The sequence below is a fragment of the Schistocerca nitens genome, chromosome 4, assembly GCF_023898315.1.
Source record: "Schistocerca nitens isolate TAMUIC-IGC-003100 chromosome 4, iqSchNite1.1, whole genome shotgun sequence".
Taxonomy (NCBI): Eukaryota; Metazoa; Arthropoda; class Insecta; order Orthoptera; family Acrididae; genus Schistocerca; species Schistocerca nitens.
In genome coordinates, this window is record NC_064617.1 from 271,540,918 (window position 1) to 271,557,079 (window position 16,162).

Consider the following 16,162-nt stretch of genomic DNA (forward strand, 5'->3'; position numbering starts at 1 on the left):
AAAGATGGCGACTATGTCCCGATATTCACTGACAGTCTTGAACATGCTGCGTCCAGGAAGACAAGTCTGATAACACCCTATGGCCTTGTCGAAGACCGGCCGTAATCTCTCCTTGAAAACCCGCGCTATTATTTTGTAATCAGAATTCAGTAAGGTTATAGGTCTCATTTTACCGATATCCTTGATTTCTGTGGTCCTACCTTTTGGAAGAAGCACAGTGATACACTTTTTAAATTCCGGCGGGACGGCCTCTCCGTGCAAGACTTCATTTACAATTTCAGTGAAAGTGTTACCTATTACAGGCCAGTAAGTTCTATAAAACTCTAAAGGCAATCCGTCAGGGCCAGGTGATTTCTTAGAAGGTGACGACTTCAATAAGTCGAAAACGTCGTCTTCGGTTATTGCTGTCCTAAAAACGAGGTTATCCTCTGCCGTTAATGTGTTCGCAATGCTAGATGTGGATAAAAAGTCTCTCACCACCGGTTCATCAATCGGTCGTTCACCATAAAGGGTGTCATAAAATCGAAAAACCTCATTCATAATGTCTTTCTGATCTGTCAGGACGCTCGTGTCCTCAGCTCGGAGGTACTCAATAAAATTCCTTCTCCTTTGTTGTGCATGGCGGATTAGATGATATATTGAGGTAGTTTCCTCTTCGACAACAGTCGGTGTGTGTGATTTGATTTTTAAACCCTCTAACTGTGACCTCCTGAGAGCTAGGAGCTTTGCTTTGGTTCTGTTAATTTGTAGGAAAATGTCTTGAGTCATCGGCTGCTCGTAGAGGTCGCGTAAGCAAGCATAGTGGAATTCAATTGTATGTCGGACCCATCTCGCGCGATCTTTACTGTACTCTATCAGAGTGGCTCGTAATTTTTTCTTGGCAACAGAGGTCCACCACTCTATAGTAGTCCTATATTTATAACGCTGCCTCAGACAAGCCTGCCAAGTCACCGCTATTAGATCCGCGAGAGAGTTCTCTACCAACATGGCGATGTTTAATTTCCACAGAGGCCTACCCCAGTACGTCTTCTGCTTCATTAATTTCACACTGCATCGTACGCCTAGGTGGTCGGAGAAAGTAGTGGGTACGACTTCAATTGCAGCGACTTTGTCTTCTAAGTTCGAGGAAACATAGATCCTATCAATTCGGCTTTGCGACCGACTACTGACATAGGTAAAGCGGACCGCAGTGGGATATTTTAGTTCCCACGCGTCTTTCCATTTCATGTGGTGGACTAGACAATCAAGTTCGCCGGATTTATTAAAATTCGGACGTTGGTCCTTTTCCTTTAAAACACAGTTCCAATCGCCGCCGATGAGAACCTCCCTTGGGTTGTCTTTAAGTAAAGTTAAAATGTCACTTTTAAAAAACCTAGCCCTCTCAGATCTAGCATTATTTCCCGATGGAGCATAGATATTGATAAAAGTTGTATTAAAAATTGTACATCTAATGCCCCTCCCTGAATCTAACAAACACACATCTTTCAGTTCAATCCCTTCCCTGACAAGGATCGCTGTCCCACAATGACACTCAGGAGCTACATTTAAAACTTGTTTATACCCAGCTACATACAGATCCAAAACTTGAACTTCCTGTAGGAATGCAATATCAGTGTCGGACTGATATAAAAAGTCTCTAAGAGCAGCCACTTTAAGTTCATTCCGTATTTTATTGATGTTTAAGGTAGTCACGTGATACGTTTGTTGCATCCCGATATATGAGTTACTCGAGCTGAAGTTGTCCTAAGGATGAATAAATACTCCCGCCCCGTACGTATCCCTCCTGCTTATGGCACAGTACATTGGGTAAGCCCACTCTATTAATAAAAGTTGTCTTCGTCTTTTAGGGAAGATTTTTCCATATCTTCATCAGAACATTCTTCTCCTTCTTCTGCCCAGTCCAGTCTGGTCCCTAAAGTACTGCGATCGAGCGCGGGTGCCTCTACGACATCTGCAGTTGTAGTGTTAATCTCATTAGAGGATGGTTGGCGTCCGTTTTCAGACTGCATAAGACTGCCGTGTGCTGCAGGGCCCCCGTCGGCACTTGCCGGAGGAGAACCTTCCAACACCTTGTCTTTCCCCTGTATGGACCGGAGCTTGTCCCGTAAAGCAGGAGCCAAACTCTCGGCAGCTTCATGAGCCAATCTCCGCTTCTTGGAGTTTCGTTTTCTCCTTGGGGATCGCACAGGAGACGAGTCTGGAGATTTTCCCGCTGAGGTTGTGGGGGAATCCTCTGACGACTTCTGTCCCTTCTGTTTATCTAAATTTCTGTTGGCAGTGTCGTTTGTAGGCCCTATGGCTGGTGCAGTCACCAGCTCATTGCGAACTTTAGGTGGTGCGCCAGTATCTGATTCCTGCACACAGTGGTGGTCGTTCGCATTTGCAGTGCCCACTTCTCCTCCATTCGACGTTTCCCCCGTTGGCCCGTCAGTTGCCTCTGTATGTAGGACTAGCGGACCTGCAGCATCCTTGTCTGACTGATCGGACGCCGTCGGACCCCCGTGTGGGAAAGTCGAAGAATGCCGTGCAATGGCAATTCCTGCGGTGGGCAGTACCTCCTGCTGCACACCTGACAGACGTTCAGTCGTAATGGAGATCTCACGTGTTTCATCAAGTGACTGCCGCTTGTCTGTTTCCCGAACAGCTTCACCGAGACTCGGTACTAAGTTATTCTCGGGTACCGCGTGTGCAGAGGAAGCTTCCCCATGCCCTGCGGGGGCCGGTACTGCGGGGTCGCGAGTGTATGCAGCGGCCGCGTAGGTTAACTTGAAACTAACCGCCGGGCCTGAAACTGCAGTGTCCGCAGCCGGGAGCTGTGGAACACGTCGCTTAGTGAACTCATTTCTAATGTGCTCAGTCGAATTACATAGAGCGCAAGTTCGGGGTTGTCCGTCATAGATAACGAGAGCTCGATAGCCACACACAGTGATATATGAAGGTATATGCCTCTGAAGCTCAATCTTAATTTGACGAACGCCATTCAAGACGGGAAACATATAGGACTCTGACCATTTCTCTGCAATGTTCGAAATAATCCTACCATAAGGCCTAAGAACTTTATTTATCTCATCGGCCGGAATCTCGAAGGGCAACTCAAAGACTCTAATAGTTCTGATGCCGAGTCCAGCATGAGAAACGAGAACATCACTGACGGATCCATCGGAATGATTAAACTTCACGACACCACCAATTTATCTACTATAGAAGAACATAAGTCAGGACTTTGCAATTTAACAAAGGCAGCATTTGAAACAAAGGATAAATGAACGCCAACAACATCATCAACAGAAATCTGTACTTTTTCCATAAACCACTGCTTAATCTCAAACGCTTTTGGTCTCACAAAGTTTCTGTCAAATGCAAATTTGATCGTATCTTTCCGCAAAACATTAACCGTATTCATTCTGTCTTCAAATAAATGCTACACAAGTCGCAAGAACGAAAGAAGCGATACAAAACAGACCTTGTACCAGCGACACAGCTGTTGTTTACACCAAAGCGCCAGCACTGCCGCCACACGTCCGTCCCGCACGGTGGCTGCGACTCGAATGAACCACTGAGTTACACCCCCGCCAGAGCAACTACATCTGGGACGAGTCTCTCGTGGATCCTACTGTCATTATTTCTTAGGTTTGAACGGTACAGTAAGTGTTCGAGGAACCTATTCGTGACAAGACCTAAGCAGCGTCGACTCCGTGGCGCAACGGTAGCGCGTCTGACTCCAGATCAGAAGGTTGCGTGTTCAAATCACGTCGGGGTCACAGTGAAATTTTCGTTTACGAAAGCCATAGGCGAGTATGTCAGTTTAATCAGATACCAAACGATTACAGAGAACGGACGTACAGAACTTGCTTGAAAAAAGCTACTAGTGCAATTTTCGCGTTCTGACATTAAAGTGAAGGCGCCGACTCGCACTTTCTCCAGGCGCGAACTGTCTAGTATTTTTGATATTTATATCGTTTAACGCTAATATATAACTGAGAGATAATGGTTACGCAATATTTTGCTCGATTAGACGTCTTTAGCCAGGCAGAGTATAATATTTTTCAAGTTATGGGAATAGAAAGATCGTGAAAGGGGGTATAGCTCAGTCGTAGAGCATTCGACTGCAGATCGAGAGGTCCCCGGTTCAATCCCGGGTGCCCCCTTCATTTTTCAGTATCTCGAAAAAACAAATGACGGTTGTCGCGGTGAGTTGCAAATAACATGTTTCAGATGCACTCCGCACGCCATACCGAAGGCTTTGGAGCAACATTTCAATGGGGTGATCGCAGCCCAGGCTCTTGCAGGTCATCGTCCTCCCGCCATGCGGTCGAACTGTACGAAATCCACTTGCTTGGGGGAAGAATCTTGTACACTGAATTTTATAGAATATGGTGATAGGCAAAAGTTTTCATGTACTGCTGCACGGAGAAACAAAAATTGGAGGAGCTGGGATTTGAACCCAGGACTTTCTGCATGCGAAGCAGACACTCTACCACTGAGTTACACCCCCGCCAGAGCAACTACATCTGGGACGAGTCTCTCGTGGATCCTACTGTCATTATTTCTTAGGTTTGAACGGTACAGTAAGTGTTCGAGGAACCTATTCATGACAAGACCTAAGCAGCGTCGACTCCGTGGCGCAACGGTAGCGCGTCTGACTCCAGATCAGAAGGTTGCGTGTTCAAATCACGTCGGGGTCACAGTGAAATTTTCGTTTACGAAAGCCATAGGCGAGTATGTCAGTTTAATCAGATACCAAACGATTACAGAGAACGGACGTACAGAACTTGCTTGAAAAAAGCTACTAGTGCAATTTTCGCGTTCTGACATTAAAGTGAAGGCGCCGACTCGCACTTTCTCTTCTGGCGCGAACTGTCTAGTATTTTTGATATTTATATCGTTTAACGCTAATATATAACTGAGAGATAATGATTACGCAATATTCTGCTCGATTAGACGTCTTTAGCCAGGCAGAGTATAATATTTTTCCTTAAGTTATGGGAATAGAAAGATCGTGAAAGGGGGTATAGCTCAGTCGTAGAGCATTCGACTGCAGATCGAGAGGTCCCCGGTTCAATCCCGGGTGCCCCCTTCATTTTTCAGTATCTCGAAAAAACAAATGACGGTTGTCGCGGTGAGTTGCAAATAACATGTTTCAGATGCACTCCGCACGCCATACCGAAGGCTTTGGAGCAACATTTCAATGGGGGGATCGCAGCCCAGGCTCTTGCAGGTCATCGTCCTCCCGCCATGCGGTCGAACTGTACGAAATCCACTTGCTTGGGGGAAGAATCTTGTACACTGAATTTTATAGAATATGGTGATAGGCAAAAGTTTTCATGTACTGCTGCACGGAGAAACAAAAATTGGAGGAGCTGGGATTTGAACCCAGGACTTTCTGCATGCGAAGCAGACACTCTACCACTGAGTTACACCCCCGCCAGAGCAACTACATCTGGGACGAGTCTCTCGTGGATCCTACTGTCATTATTTCTTAGGTTTGAACGGTACAGTAAGTGTTCGAGGAACCTATTCATGACAAGACCTAAGCAGCATCGACTCCGTGGCGCAACGGTAGCGCGTCTGACTCCAGATCAGAAGGTTGCGTGTTCGAATCACGTCGGGGTCACAGTGAAATTTTCGTTTACGAAAGCCATAGGCGAGTATGTCAGTTTAATCAGATACCTAACGATTACAGAGAACGGACGTACAGAACTTGCTTGAAAAAAGCTACTAGTGCAATTTTCGCGTTCTGACATTAAAGTGAAGGCGCCGACTCGCACTTTCTCCAGGCGCGAACTGTCTAGTATTTTTGATATTTATATCGTTTAACGCTAATATATAACTGAGAGATAATGGTTACGCAATATTTTGCTCGATTAGACGTCTTTAGCCAGGCAGAGTATAATATTGTTCCTTAAGTTATGGGAATAGAAAGATCGTGAAAGGGGGTATAGCTCAGTCGTAGAGCATTCGACTGCAGATCGAGAGGTCCCCGGTTCAATCCCGGGTGCCCCCTTCATTTTTCAGTATCTCGAAAAAACAAATGACGGTTGTCGCGGTGAGTTGCAAATAACATGTTTCAGATGCACTCCGCACGCCATACCGAAGGCTTTGGAGCAACATTTCAATGGGGTGATCGCAGCCCAGGCTCTTGCAGGTCATCGTCCTCCCGCCATGCGGTCGAACTGTACGAAATCCACTTGCTTGGGGGAAGAATCTTGTACACTGAATTTTATAGAATATGGTGATAGGCAAAAGTTTTCATGTACTGCTGCACGGAGAAACAAAAATTGGAGGAGCTGGGATTTGAACCCAGGACTTTCTGCATGCGAAGCAGACACTCTACCACTGAGTTACACCCCCGCCAGAGCAACTACATCTGGGACGAGTCTCTCGTGGATCCTACTGTCATTATTTCTTAGGTTTGAACGGTACAGTAAGTGTTCGAGGAACCTATTCATGACAAGACCTAAGCAGCGTCGACTCCGTGGCGCAACGGTAGCGCGTCTGACTCCAGATCAGAAGGTTGCGTGTTCAAATCACGTCGGGGTCACAGTGAAATTTTCGTTTACGAAAGCCATAGGCGAGTATGTCAGTTTAATCAGATACCAAACGATTACAGAGAACGGACGTACAGAACTTGCTTGAAAAAAGCTACTAGTGCAATTTTCGCGTTCTGACATTAAAGTGAAGGCGCCGACTCGCACTTTCTCTTCTGGCGCGAACTGTCTAGTATTTTTGATATTTATATCGTTTAACGCTAATATATAACTGAGAGATAATGATTACGCAATATTCTGCTCGATTAGACGTCTTTAGCCAGGCAGAGTATAATATTTTTCCTTAAGTTATGGGAATAGAAAGATCGTGAAAGGGGGTATAGCTCAGTCGTAGAGCATTCGACTGCAGATCGAGAGGTCCCCGGTTCAATCCCGGGTGCCCCCTTCATTTTTCAGTATCTCGAAAAAACAAATGACGGTTGTCGCGGTGAGTTGCAAATAACATGTTTCAGATGCACTCCGCACGCCATACCGAAGGCTTTGGAGCAACATTTCAATGGGGGGATCGCAGCCCAGGCTCTTGCAGGTCATCGTCCTCCCGCCATGCGGTCGAACTGTACGAAATCCACTTGCTTGGGGGAAGAATCTTGTACACTGAATTTTATAGAATATGGTGATAGGCAAAAGTTTCATGTACTGCTGCACGGAGAAACAAAAATTGGGGGAGCTGGGATTTGAACCCAGGACTTTCTGCATGCGAAGCAGACACTCTACCACTGAGTTACACCCCCGCCAGAGCAACTACATCTGGGACGAGTCTCTCGTGGATCCTACTGTCATTATTTCTTAGGTTTGAACGGTACAGTAAGTGTTCGAGGAACCTATTCATGACAAGATCTAAGCAGCGTCGACTCCGTGGCGCAACGGTAGCGCGTCAGACTCCAGATCAGAAGGTTGCGTGTTCAAATCACGTCGGGGTCACAGTGAAATTTTCGTTTACGAAAGCCATAGGCGAGTATGTCAGTTTAATCAGATACCAAACGATTACAGAGAACGGACGTACAGAACTTGCTTGAAAAAAGCTACTAGTGCAATTTTCGCGTTCTGACATTAAAGTGAAGGCGCCGACTCGCACTTTCTCCAGGCGCGAACTGTCTAGTATTTTTGATATTTATATCGTTTAACGCTAATATATAACTGAGAGATAATGATTACGCAATATTCTGCTCGATTAGACGTCTTTAGCCAGGCAGAGTATAATATTTTTCCTTAAGTTATGGGAATAGAAAGATCGTGAATGAGGGTATAGCTCAGTCGTAGAGCATTCGACTGCAGATCGAGAGGTCCCCGGTTCAATCCCGGGTGCCCCCTTCATTTTTCAGTATCTCGAAAAAACAAATGACGGTTGTCGCGGTGAGTTGCAAATAACATGTTTCAGATGCACTCCGCACGCCATACCGAAGGCTTTGGAGCAACATTTCAATGGGGGGATCGCAGCCCAGGCTCTTGCAGGTGATCGTCCTCCCGCCATGCGGTCGAACTGTACGAAATCCACTTGCTTGGGGGAAGAATCTTGTACACTGAATTTTATAGAATATGGTGATAGGCAAAAGTTTTCATGTACTGCTGCACGGAGAAACAAAAATTGGAGGAGCTGGGATTTGAACCCAGGACTTTCTGCATGCGAAGCAGACACTCTACCACTGAGTTACACCCCCGCCAGAGCAACTACATCTGGGACGAGTCTCTCGTGGATCCTACTGTCATTATTTCTTAGGTTTGAACGGTACAGTAAGTGTTCGAGGAACCTATTCATGACAAGACCTAAGCAGCGTCGACTCCGTGGCGCAACGGTAGCGCGTCTGACTCCAGATCAGAAGGTTGCGTGTTCAAATCACGTCGGGGTCACAGTGAAATTTTCGTTTACGAAAGCCATAGGCGAGTATGTCAGTTTAATCAGATACCAAACGATTACAGAGAACGGACGTACAGAACTTGCTTGAAAAAAGCTACTAGTGCAATTTTCGCGTTCTGACATTAAAGTGAAGGCGCCGACTCGCACTTTCTCCAGGCGCGAACTGTCTAGTATTTTTGATATTTATATCGTTTAACGCTAATATATAACTGAGAGATAATGATTACGCAATATTTTGCTCGATTAGACGTCTTTAGCCAGGCAGAGTATAATATTTTTCCTTAAGTTATGGGAATAGAAAGATCGTGAAAGGGGGTACAGCTCAGTCGTAGAGCATTCGACTGCAGATCGAGAGGTCCCCGGTTCAATCCCGGGTGCCCCCTTCATTTTTCAGTTCCGCTTGAGACGCGACAGCGATCGGACGTGCTGTGTATTCGATCCGCCGTTTTCCTCGGGTTGTGACTATTTACTTTCTGTGTGTGACGTTTCTTTGTCTTCTTTTCTTCGTTGTTTCGTCGCCTTAACGTTTGTTTTGTGTCTTGTGTTGTATAGCGGCTTTTGCCGCATTAGTTAAGTGTTATGGCTTCCCGGTTGTTTCCGCGGAAGTGTACTCTCAGTTTTCAGTTTAACAAGGCCACCAGGAATGTGCAACCCACTTCGTTGGAAATTCACGAATGGATTGTGGATACGATTGGCATTACTTCGGACCAGGTACATACGGCGTATTTTGATACAGAACTTTACTGTTTTTTTGTGAAATTGTTGAACCCGGTTTTGCTAGATAGGATTTTACTTAAACATGGTGAGCAAGTGTCGTTCCGTCATAGAGATGGTTCTGTTAGCAGTGTTACTGTTTCAAATGCTGAAATTACGTATACCACAGTTCGGGTTTATAATTTACCCCCTGAAGTTGAAAACAGTTATCTCAAGGACGCTTTGCTTGGTTATGGTACTGTTCGGTCAATTCGAAATGAACGTTGGTCTGCACAACATAAGCTGCAATGTTATAATGGTGTCAGATCGGTTGAAATGCATATTAAGTCGAATATACCGTCCCATCTGGTTGTTTGTGGTTATCGTGTTCATCTTACTTATGAGGGGCAAGTTGGTACGTGTTTTCTATGTAATGAGAATGGTCATGTTCGTGCTAATTGCCCTAAGCGGGTGTTTGTGCTTCAAAATGGGCTAGCACAACGCCGCAAATTAACGGTTGCCGATCTTGTGCCAGCAGCTTCCTCCACTGTTTCTTGTCAGCCTCCTGCAGTAGATTCTTCACAACGGGTGACACCCTCCTCTGATGCAGGTTTTCCCCCGTTACCCACTCGCCCAGATGTATCGGCTGCTCCTACACCGATCCCGTCTGTTTCCAATAACAAACGCCGTCGTGCTAGTGATACCGGTAGCACTGATGATGAAGCTGCTGTTTCGCAGCCGGTTTGCGAATCTGACGAGAGAATTCCGGAATCTCCCATGCCTGTTTCGGATTCTGTTCCCGCTGTGTCTCCTGCTTTGCCTGATGACGTCAAACTTGCTGCCCCACCGTCGGCGCACGAGCCACAACATTCGGTCGAGGTGGTGTTGACATCCCCCCCGACACAGGCATCACAACATGTTGACGACACTTCGGTGCAGCCAGCTGTTTGTCGGAAAATCGCTCCTAGTACTGCGCGCTCCGCTTCAGCGGATTCCAAACCTATCTCTCCCCCTCCTACACTTCCAATCCCTACACCTTCTGATGCCGGTGCCGATGTTCCTGATGCAGTTTTCCCCTTGCTGGCTCCTTCTTCTGATTCCGCTTGCCCTGCTAATCCTTCGGATGCCTTGGTTGACGTGCCTGATCTCGAACCCCCCACTCCACCTGCTCTTGAAACTGGTGTGCATCAGATACGCCGTCGGGTGAAAGTGCCCCCCAATCTTCACGCGGTGCGGAAAAAACACAAGCATGCAAAAGATGACTCTGATTCCGTTGATTCCGGGCAATCACCCTCTGCCATGTCTGATGTTGATGATATGGATGTAGTTGCTTCTAATGTGGTGTAATTAGGGTTCGTTTTCTCTTTTTTGGTTGATGTTGCAGGCGTACACGTTTATTACCTTAAATATAAATAGCATTCAATCTGCTCTGAAGTTAGCGTCTCTGCAGCAGTTTATTTATGATTCTGCAGCTGATGTTGTTTTCATGCAGGAAGTCTCCGTTGCACACCTGTTTGTTCCTGGCTTTCGCACTATTATAAATTTTGCGCCTGAGTTTTCCACAGGTACTGCCTTACTAATTCGTGACGGTATCCCCGTTACCGAAATTGAGCTCTTAGACTCGGGAAGGGGTATTGGTTGTCGGTTATTTGACACAACCTTGGTTAATATTTACGCCCCCTCTGGTTCCAGCAAACGGCAGGAAAAGTCTCGTTTTTATAAAGAGGATTTGATTTATCTTTTACGCAAAAATCCTGCGACTTTGATATTGGGGGGTGATTTTAATTGTGTATTACAAGCTAAGGACCAATCCCCTCATTTTAATTATTGTTTCGAGCTACATTCTCTTGTACGTCAACTACGACTACGCGATGCGTGGGAGGTTAAACACCCCACTTTAGTTAAATTTACATTCTTTACTGCCACCTCTAGTTGTCGCCTTGACCGATTGTATATTTCTGATCCCCTTAGTGCTTCTGTTTTAAATGTAGATGTTATTCCAGCCAGTTTTACGGATCATTGTGCCCTTGCGGTTATAATTAATTTGGAGCGTCAGCCTCTTCAACTTTATCGGCCGCTGTGGAAATTAAATGTCTCCTTGCTCGATGACCCTGACATCGAACCTCTAATACAGACGGCTTGGGACATGTGTTTACGTTCTCTGCGATACTATCCGTCAAAGCTTCACTGGTGGATCCACTGTGCGAAGCCAAAACTACGTCGCACTTTAATGTCCTACAGTTATCAAAGAGCGCGAGATCTGAAACTGACTTTTGAGTATTATTATTCGGTGCTTCGCGAACTTTATGATACTTCTAGAATGACATGTGCCCACCTTTCTGAGATTCGGAAAATTAAAGCCAGGCTCCTTAGTCTTAAACGACTGCAGATGGAAGGATTGAAGCTTAAATCTAAACCACCGTCCATCTTAGCACATGAAATGACTTCTATGTACCATCTGTTTCGTCACCAAAAGAACCGTCGACGTGTATTGATTGACGGCCTTATGGCAGCTGATGGGCGCCGGCTTACCTTACAGAATCAAATAACCCATGAACTTACCTGCTACTATGAGACCTTATATGCTGTGGCTGATTCTGATGCGGTTGATAAAGACGAGATTTTAACTGCTATCCCATCAGTTTTAACAGAGGACCATAATACGGAATTTTTAGCTCCTTTTACTGCAGACGAAATTTCAGCTTTTATTGCTTGTTCCCCATCTCACAAATCTCCTGGTCCGGATGGCCTTCCTAAGGAGTTTTTTGTTCGCTTTTGGACTATTATAGGGCCTGTTTTTACGGATATAGTAAATGAAATTTTGAATGGTGGCTCAATTCCAGCCGCTTTCAAGAGAGGTACGGTAGTCCTGATACCGAAAGCTGCTGGTTTGAAGACAGCTAGTGACTTTCGTCCTTTAACCCTTTTAAATTTTGATTATAAGACGGCTGCTAGGGCTGTTAATGCACGTCTATCCCTCTTGCTTACACCTGTGATAACTCCTTGTCAAAGCTGCTTTCCGGGGCGCTCCATCTTGACGCCTCTGGCGGGGTATCGTGATATTGTGTCGATTGTCGCTGTCACCAATATTTCCTGTGCGCTTTTATTTGTTGATTTTAGTAAGGCTTTTGATCGTGTGTCCCATTCGTTTTTAGAGCTTCTGCTGCGCCGACTCGGTTTTAATGAAAAGGCGCTGCTGGTACTTAAGAATATGACGACTGGCATTTCTGCTAAGATTGACATTAATGGCCAGCTGACGAAGGTCATTGATATCAAACGTGGCGTCCCGCAAGGTAGCCCTTTATCCATGACCCTTTATGCTCTCTCCCTTCAACCACTCCTCACACGTCTCAACTCGACACTTCGTGGTCTTACGATCTCTGGGGTTACCCAGACAGCAACAGCTTATGCTGATGATTTGGTTGTTTTGCTTCGTTCCGCCGCAGAAGTGCCGCTGTTGAAAATGGAACTAGATAAATTTTCTGCAGCCTCAGGTTCTCGTATTAACCCCCGTAAAAGCAAACTCCTGAATTTGCGGGGCTTTGAACGTGTGGTTATTCCGTGGGTTATGGCTGTTGAACACCATACACATTTAGGTATCTATCTTGAACGGTGTCCTCTTCGTATGGCTGCAAAAAATTGGCAAGTGGCCATTTCCAAGCTTCAAGGTGTTTTACTCGAACACTCATGGCGTTCGATACCGCTACTGCAAAAAAAGCGTGTATTAGACACTTATGTTTTATGTAAAGTATATTACGTTGCTCAGTTGTTTCCGCTTCCCCGAATGCAGGGTGCAAAAATGGTCCAGCTTATTAACAGATATATTTGGCGGGGGCACATTTTTAAATTACGTTGTGATGTTCTTACGAAGCCGCGTCTTGAGGGCGGCTTGTCGTTCACCGATGTCCGTGTCAAGGCTGCTGCCCTTTATGTTAAGCGAACCCTCCATCTTTTATTTTCTGAGTCCCCGACTGTTACTTCGCGATTACTCCATGTCGTTCGTCCTGCGAGCTTGTCACCGCCTATTAACGTAGGGTCTCTAAATGCGAAGCTACGACATGTTCGGGACTTCTACATTGAGATTAGTTACCTGGATCTCCACTTACAACGTCGTCCTGTTTTTACTACGCGAACACTGCTTGCCAAATGGCACAGGTCTTTTTCTTCCAACCCGATTGTTTTGCAGTATCCCCGTTTTAATTGGCGTAACATATGGACGAATATTAGCTTACCCGTTCATTCAGCAACTGTTGCCTCCCTATGGTATAAGGTGGTTAATCAGCTGCTTCCTACGAACGAACGACTTCATCGTATAGGTTTATGTGTCTCTCCGCTTTGTCAAACGTGTGGTTGTGTTGATACACTCCCACACCGATTTACCTGCGCTGACCGTCTTCGCATGTGGTACTGGCTGCGCCGACAATTGGCGTTACTCACCAGGAGTTCGGAATCGGCATTTACAACTGATATCCTCTGCTGGCCGGACACGGTTTTTTATCCCCGGACAAAGAACAACACCATTATGTGGCTTCTTGGCCGTTACATTTTTGCAGTGGTTGATGGTGATGGTATTTCCGATTTTATTTCGTTTATTGGTTACATGCTTCATGAGTACTGGACGCAAAAATCTTTCCCACATCTTAAGAGGGACTTTGCGAATATGCTTAGTATTGTTTTCGAAAAGCAGGGGATTGGTTAAGTTTCCACTTCTATTGATCATTCCTGCGCCAGATGCATTAATGGCACCGGTATAGGGGCATACTGATCTCCCTTCATGATACGGAAGACATTCTCGCTAGTTCTTAGTTCTTTTGCCTTCCTGCCAAGCTTTTACCTGTTTGGATAGACGACGCATCATAAGCCCCGTGTCCACATATAAGTATCATAAGACTCTGCACCAAGGACAATTACTACGTCTTGGTGCGACTGTGCTTCAGTGCAGGGAGGAGGAGACGTTATGGCCAGGCCTCGGGATTCGACCCCTGCCCAACACGCCTCCACCGAGCTGCCCTGGGTCATTACTATGGTATGGAAAAAAAACAACAAAAAGTGGTTAGGATCCCTGGCTTTCACGCAAAACAAGTGGTAGAGCAGTCAAAAAAGTGGTTAAAAAAAGAAAAAAAGTGGTGGAAAAAAGTGATTAAGGCGTAAAAAAAAGTGGTTAAAAAAAGTGGTTAAGGCGAAAAAAAAAGGTTAGCACTCTGGACTCTGAAAAAAAAAAGTGGTTAAGGCGTCTGACTAAAAAAAAAAGAAAAAAAAGGGGTATGATTCCTGCTTTGGGAAAATTTAAAAAAAAAAAAACGGTAGCGCGTCTGACTCCAGATCAGAAGGTTGCGTGTTCAAATCACGTCGGGGTCACAGTGAAATTTTCGTTTACGAAAGCCATAGGCGAGTATGTCAGTTTAATCAGATACCAAACGATTACAGAGAACGGACGTACAGAACTTGCTTGAAAAAAGCTACTAGTGCAATTTTCGCGTTCTGACATTAAAGTGAAGGCGCCGACTCGCACTTTCTCCAGGCGCGAACTGTCTAGTATTTTTGATATTTATATCGTTTAACGCTAATATATAACTGAGAGATAATGATTACGCAATATTTTGCTCGATTAGACGTCTTTAGCCAGGCAGAGTATAATATTTTTCCTTAAGTTATGGGAATAGAAAGATCGTGAAAGGGGGTATAGCTCAGTCGTAGAGCATTCGACTGCAGATCGAGAGGTCCCCGGTTCAATCCCGGGTGCCCCCTTCATTTTTCAGTATCTCGAAAAAACAAATGACGGTTGTCGCGGTGAGTTGCAAATAACATGTTTCAGATGCACTCCGCACGCCATACCGAAGGCTTTGGAGCAACATTTCAATGGGGGGATCGCAGCCCAGGCTCTTGCAGGTCATCGTCCTCCCGACATGCGGTCGAACTTTACGAAATCCACTTGCTTGGGGGAAGAATCTTGTACACTGAATTTTATAGAATATGGTGATAGGCAAAAGTTTTCATGTACTGCTGCACGGAGAAACAAAAATTGGAGGAGCTGGGATTTGAACCCAGGACTTTCTGCATGCGAAGCAGACACTCTACCACTGAGTTACACCCCCGCCAGAGCAACTACATCTGGGACGAGTCTCTCGTGGATCCTACTGTCATTATTTCTTAGGTTTGAACGGTACAGTAAGTGTTCGAGGAACCTATTCATGACAAGACCTAAGCAGCGTCGACTCCGTGGCGCAACGGTAGCGCGTCTGACTCCAGATCAGAAGGTTGCGTGTTCAAATCACGTCGGGGTCACAGTGAAATTTTCGTTTACGAAAGCCATAGGCGAGTATGTCAGTTTAATCAGATACCAAACGATTACAGAGAACGGACGTACAGAACTTGCTTGAAAAAAGCTACTAGTGCAATTTTCGCGTTCTGACATTAAAGTGAAGGCGCCGACTCGCACTTTCTCCAGGCGCGAACTGTCTAGTATTTTTGATATTTATATCGTTTAACGCTAATATATAACTGAGAGATAATGATTACGCAATATTTTGCTCGATTAGACGTCTTTAGCCAGGCAGAGTATAATATTTTTCCTTAAGTTATGGGAATAGAAAGATCGTGAAAGGGGGTATAGCTCAGTCGTAGAGCATTCGACTGCTTAGTCGCGCTTGAGACACGGAGCTATTCGGACGTGCTGAGAGCGCTGTTAACCGGTGTGTTTACGAGTTGTGATATTGTGTGGTTTCTACTTTCTTTTGGAAGTGCAGTGATTATTTTCCGTTACTAGTGGTGAAGCTTATCACCCTTTTCGTTGTTATTATTTAGCGGCCTCGACCGCTTGTTAATTTCTGCTATGGCCAGGTTATTTACCAGGAAAAGTACCCTCCGCTTTGAATTTGAAAAGTCAACCCGTCACGTCCAACCGACGTCACTGGAAATTCATGATTGGATAGTGGACGTTATTGGTATCAATTCTGATCAGGTGCACACTGCGTATTACGACATGGAGCAGTATTGTTTTTTTGTCAAATTACTGAACCCTGTGTTGCTGGATAAGATCCTCATGAAGCATGGCGGGCGAGTTGAG

The 16,162-nt window shown here is 45.5% G+C and overlaps 20 non-coding genes across 20 annotated transcripts; 14 read left to right on the forward strand and 6 right to left on the reverse strand.

Annotated features, from left to right (window-relative positions):
* Positions 1–3,689: 3,689 nt before the first annotated feature.
* Trnaw-cca (transfer RNA tryptophan (anticodon CCA)) lies at positions 3,690–3,761 on the forward strand. Its single transcript has one exon. It is a non-coding gene; the product is annotated as a tRNA-Trp (tRNA).
* A 315-nt stretch (positions 3,762–4,076) lies between these two features.
* Positions 4,077–4,148, forward strand: Trnac-gca (transfer RNA cysteine (anticodon GCA)). Its single transcript has one exon. It is a non-coding gene; the product is annotated as a tRNA-Cys (tRNA).
* Positions 4,149–4,423: 275 nt separating this feature from the next.
* Trnaa-cgc (transfer RNA alanine (anticodon CGC)) lies at positions 4,424–4,495 on the reverse strand. Its single transcript has one exon. It is a non-coding gene; the product is annotated as a tRNA-Ala (tRNA).
* Positions 4,496–4,613: 118 nt separating this feature from the next.
* Positions 4,614–4,685, forward strand: Trnaw-cca (transfer RNA tryptophan (anticodon CCA)). The gene has a single exon. It is a non-coding gene; the product is annotated as a tRNA-Trp (tRNA).
* A 320-nt stretch (positions 4,686–5,005) lies between these two features.
* Trnac-gca (transfer RNA cysteine (anticodon GCA)) lies at positions 5,006–5,077 on the forward strand. Its single transcript has one exon. It is a non-coding gene; the product is annotated as a tRNA-Cys (tRNA).
* A 275-nt stretch (positions 5,078–5,352) lies between these two features.
* Trnaa-cgc (transfer RNA alanine (anticodon CGC)) lies at positions 5,353–5,424 on the reverse strand. Its single transcript has one exon. It is a non-coding gene; the product is annotated as a tRNA-Ala (tRNA).
* Positions 5,425–5,542: 118 nt separating this feature from the next.
* On the forward strand, positions 5,543–5,614 carry Trnaw-cca (transfer RNA tryptophan (anticodon CCA)). Its single transcript has one exon. It is a non-coding gene; the product is annotated as a tRNA-Trp (tRNA).
* Positions 5,615–5,932: 318 nt separating this feature from the next.
* Positions 5,933–6,004, forward strand: Trnac-gca (transfer RNA cysteine (anticodon GCA)). Its single transcript has one exon. It is a non-coding gene; the product is annotated as a tRNA-Cys (tRNA).
* Positions 6,005–6,279: 275 nt separating this feature from the next.
* Trnaa-cgc (transfer RNA alanine (anticodon CGC)) lies at positions 6,280–6,351 on the reverse strand. The gene has a single exon. It is a non-coding gene; the product is annotated as a tRNA-Ala (tRNA).
* Positions 6,352–6,469: 118 nt separating this feature from the next.
* Positions 6,470–6,541, forward strand: Trnaw-cca (transfer RNA tryptophan (anticodon CCA)). Its single transcript has one exon. It is a non-coding gene; the product is annotated as a tRNA-Trp (tRNA).
* Positions 6,542–6,861: 320 nt separating this feature from the next.
* On the forward strand, positions 6,862–6,933 carry Trnac-gca (transfer RNA cysteine (anticodon GCA)). The gene has a single exon. It is a non-coding gene; the product is annotated as a tRNA-Cys (tRNA).
* A 274-nt stretch (positions 6,934–7,207) lies between these two features.
* On the reverse strand, positions 7,208–7,279 carry Trnaa-cgc (transfer RNA alanine (anticodon CGC)). Its single transcript has one exon. It is a non-coding gene; the product is annotated as a tRNA-Ala (tRNA).
* A 118-nt stretch (positions 7,280–7,397) lies between these two features.
* Trnaw-cca (transfer RNA tryptophan (anticodon CCA)) lies at positions 7,398–7,469 on the forward strand. Its single transcript has one exon. It is a non-coding gene; the product is annotated as a tRNA-Trp (tRNA).
* A 318-nt stretch (positions 7,470–7,787) lies between these two features.
* Trnac-gca (transfer RNA cysteine (anticodon GCA)) lies at positions 7,788–7,859 on the forward strand. Its single transcript has one exon. It is a non-coding gene; the product is annotated as a tRNA-Cys (tRNA).
* Positions 7,860–8,134: 275 nt separating this feature from the next.
* On the reverse strand, positions 8,135–8,206 carry Trnaa-cgc (transfer RNA alanine (anticodon CGC)). The gene has a single exon. It is a non-coding gene; the product is annotated as a tRNA-Ala (tRNA).
* Positions 8,207–8,324: 118 nt separating this feature from the next.
* Trnaw-cca (transfer RNA tryptophan (anticodon CCA)) lies at positions 8,325–8,396 on the forward strand. Its single transcript has one exon. It is a non-coding gene; the product is annotated as a tRNA-Trp (tRNA).
* Positions 8,397–8,714: 318 nt separating this feature from the next.
* Trnac-gca (transfer RNA cysteine (anticodon GCA)) lies at positions 8,715–8,786 on the forward strand. The gene has a single exon. It is a non-coding gene; the product is annotated as a tRNA-Cys (tRNA).
* A 5,986-nt stretch (positions 8,787–14,772) lies between these two features.
* On the forward strand, positions 14,773–14,844 carry Trnac-gca (transfer RNA cysteine (anticodon GCA)). Its single transcript has one exon. It is a non-coding gene; the product is annotated as a tRNA-Cys (tRNA).
* Positions 14,845–15,119: 275 nt separating this feature from the next.
* On the reverse strand, positions 15,120–15,191 carry Trnaa-cgc (transfer RNA alanine (anticodon CGC)). Its single transcript has one exon. It is a non-coding gene; the product is annotated as a tRNA-Ala (tRNA).
* Positions 15,192–15,309: 118 nt separating this feature from the next.
* Positions 15,310–15,381, forward strand: Trnaw-cca (transfer RNA tryptophan (anticodon CCA)). Its single transcript has one exon. It is a non-coding gene; the product is annotated as a tRNA-Trp (tRNA).
* Positions 15,382–16,162: the final 781 nt, after the last annotated feature.